General features: G+C 40.1%; 1 long non-coding RNA gene across 1 annotated transcript; it reads left to right on the top strand.

Moving 5' to 3' along the window:
- On the top strand, positions 1,891-2,120 carry LOC110268740. The gene is made up of 2 exons (XR_002357157.1): positions 1,891-1,944; positions 2,024-2,120. It is a non-coding gene; the product is annotated as an uncharacterized LOC110268740 (long non-coding RNA).

The following is a 3,385-nucleotide window of genomic DNA, read 5'->3' as shown; positions in this document are numbered from 1 at the left end:
TTTTGATATCAAGTGCAACTTGTAGACGTAGTAACGCGATGCGTTAGTTCTTTGAGACGTGATATGTGTATACGGAAGTTGAAGCGGTAGGTGTACAACGTTATGAGTTGTGGATGTTTTGTTCCTTGCGAACGGGTTTGCGGTTGTCAGGCTTGTGATCGAGTATGGGGATTGTAAAGTTCTTGATGGAGTTGGAAAGTTGAAACTTTGAGGTTGATATGAGATTAGTGTGCGGATGTTAAGCACGTCATTTTAACCCCATCCTGTTTTATAGCCTTTGATGCTTTACCCTACTATCACATGATTGACCCATGTTATCTTTTGCATTGAGCCTACCTTGTAACGTTTGCTTTGCAATCACACCCCTGCCTTTGCACCCTTATGCATATAACAATCAAAGTATTTGAAAATCGTATATATGTTTATATGATGAGATATTTTTCTTCTTCCTTAAATGTGTTCAACGGTGAACTGTTATGAAATTTCTTTCATTTTGCATCAATTTTCGAGGGCGAAAATTTTTATAAGGTGGGTAGAATGTAAGACCCGAAACCTTTGAAAAAGGGCTATCATTAGCTAATTTCAAATTCATTGTTTCTGTTGCTTTAATTTCAGAAAATTCTCTATTAAAGATAATTAAGACAAGTTGTGATTTATTGAATTTGAGATAAATTATGATTATTATCCAATTTTATAATTATTGGATTATTTTCTATATTTGAATTATAAAGTTGATAGTTATGAAATAATAAGGATTTTATACGATTTGGATTAGATAAGTAATATTTTAAATATTACTATTGCTATTTTGGAAAAATGAAGAAATTAAGTATATTATTTCTAATTATTTGATTTGGGCATTTTATTGAAGTTAATTTGTAAAAATTGATGAGCAAGTAGTATTTTCTATATACCTCTAGTGTTGGATTTAATTTTGGATTTCAATTACCATATTATTCCCAACTTTATTTGAAATTACCAAAATGCCCCTAACCCTAATTTTATTCAAAAACCCTAACCCTAAAACCCTGACCCAGTACCCGTTTCCCCTCTCTGAACCAGCAGCAGCAGCTGCTGTCCTCTAACCTAAACACACACAGTATCTGAAGGAAAAGAAAGGGAAGGTAGAATCGGGAAAAAGAAGAAGGGGGGAGGGGGCTTATACCGCCGTTCAGCTCGCCGCCACCATGTCACACCTTGCCGCCGTGCCTCATGCCTCGCCGCCATCATCCTCGCAGGCATGGAGGAAGCCTTTCTACTGCCACTGCTGCCCGTGTAGGCGACGCCGTCGCGTCAGAGCTCAGGCGAGAGGGAGAAGGTCGCGAAGGAGGAGGGAACCGCGCTGTTCTGCTCCGCCGTCGCCACTGAAGCTGCACCCAGTCCCTAGTCGCCGCCGCGCCAAACACAGGAGTGGCCGCCGTCGCTGCAGAGGAGTCGCGTGGCCACCGTTGCATCCTCGCGCACAGAGAGAGGGGGATGCACGAAAGGGGACCCTTTTCCTCCGCTGTCGTGCCGTGAGCGCCGATTCGGTGTTTGCCGCCGCCGAGCTTCCATAGCCACCGCGTTTCACCGCGGTTGAGGGCGTCTCCATCGCCACACCTTGGCCGACGGCATTGCCGATCTGCTGCTCCGCGGTGCCTAGCTGGAGCTCCTGTTGCTGATGCCGGAGATCGGTGGTTGCCGGAAAACACCACTGTTGTTGTTGCCGAAGCCGTGCCGCTGTTCTGGCCGAGCCTCAACCGCCGGGAACGCCGCTGCCGCCACCGAGCTCCACTGCCGGTAAGGCTTTTAAGTTGAGTTTCCCTTATGTTGAGTTTCCTGAAACTTCATCGTCGCTGCGTGTGGTTCAGATCACCGCTGCTGCTTGGGGTTGACTGCCGGAGCCACCGCCCAACCGGTTCAGAAGGCGCTGCGGTTCAGTTTAGCCGTTCTCTCTTAGTTTCAGTAAGTATTCCTGTTTTGAGAGCTCTGCGTTAGTGTTCTGTTCCGTGTAATAAAGTAATTATAATGTTGATGGTTCTAGGAGTTAGAATCTGAGTTTACTTGTGGCATTGAGGTTGTTTCTACTATTGAGAAAGACACGCGGAACCGGGATTTTGATTGTCGATTTCGGGTTGAGGCAGAAAGCACACTGTGACACGTTTGGGTTATGGATTTGCGTTTTGAGGTAGGGGCGCTTTTCAAAAACTATATTTTATATGTCGAAATTATTACATATGGATCCTGAGGTGAGATAATGTATTTGGTGATTGTATAAGCCTTATGTGATGTTGGTTATCCTAGATGAATGTAATTATATGTTTGAATGGATTATTAATTGGTTTTGATGAACAGATTGTTGTGTGGTTTTGTGAAATAGAATGCTTTTCAAGTTGATTCTTTAAAGATTTGAAATATGAGTTTAATCCGTTGAGGATTGGTTTGGATTGAGTCAATTATTTTGATGATGTGAAAGATAGAATACTCTTGAAATTCAGCCTGGGTTGCTTTAATTAATTTGGTCTTTGATAAATGATTTATTACTGAACCGATTCTTTTAAACTTTGGAAATGAGTTAAATCGGTTGATATTAAGTTGATTTTGAAATGGTTTCCTTGAGATATGCCACTGAGGCAATTGTTGGTTTTAGCTTGCTTTTGAATTGATTTCTGGTTTTGAGCTGTTGAAAAGGAATAAAAAACGGTTTAGTTGGGACCCGAAATTTCTATAAAATCCGAGTCTTTATTGAATGTTGTATGGAGAAATGACGGGTTAAAGACTTCTATTATTTTATTTGAATTATCAAGAAAAGGATGATTCATGCTTTTGAAATGAATTATTAAAGAGAAAATTGTGATTTAGTCTTGCTTCTTAAGAAAGGCATTGTATCTCTTTCAGGAGAAAGTTACTTAGATGAAACTTATGTTTTTAAGCTGTTTTAAATGTGACAAGGGCAATGCCTTTGAATTTGACTTGAGGGTTTCAATTAGAGGAGTTTCAATGACTTTGAAAGAACTTGAATGCCTCTTGACTTGTTTCATTTTGAAATGTTTTGAGAAAGGTTTTAAGTACTCTTTAAATTCTGAATTATTGCAAGACTAAAACAATTTTGAACAGTTGAAATGTTCTAGAATTTATCATGGGGCTTGAAGTTGGTTTTTGCCTAAGTAGAGGAAACGGATTTGAAAGAAGTGAATGATTACGTGACTCGGTTTGGCTTAGATCCTATTTTATTACTCAAAACGGAAAGTCAATGTTTTAATGATTTTAAATGAACTTGGCGAACTGAGTTTTATTATTCTCCCCTAAAGACTTGGGACTCTGTCGAGAAGCTTTTGTTATAAAATCCCATTGTTGGATGGGTGGTTTTGAATACTTTGAAATAAATCCTTAACTTGCCATGGTT

Source organism: Arachis ipaensis, chromosome B02, assembly GCF_000816755.2.
Source record: "Arachis ipaensis cultivar K30076 chromosome B02, Araip1.1, whole genome shotgun sequence".
Classification (NCBI taxonomy): domain Eukaryota; kingdom Viridiplantae; phylum Streptophyta; class Magnoliopsida; order Fabales; family Fabaceae; genus Arachis; species Arachis ipaensis.
The sequence above is the reverse complement of the archived record's forward strand: the minus strand, read 5'-3'. Positions and strand labels throughout refer to the sequence as shown.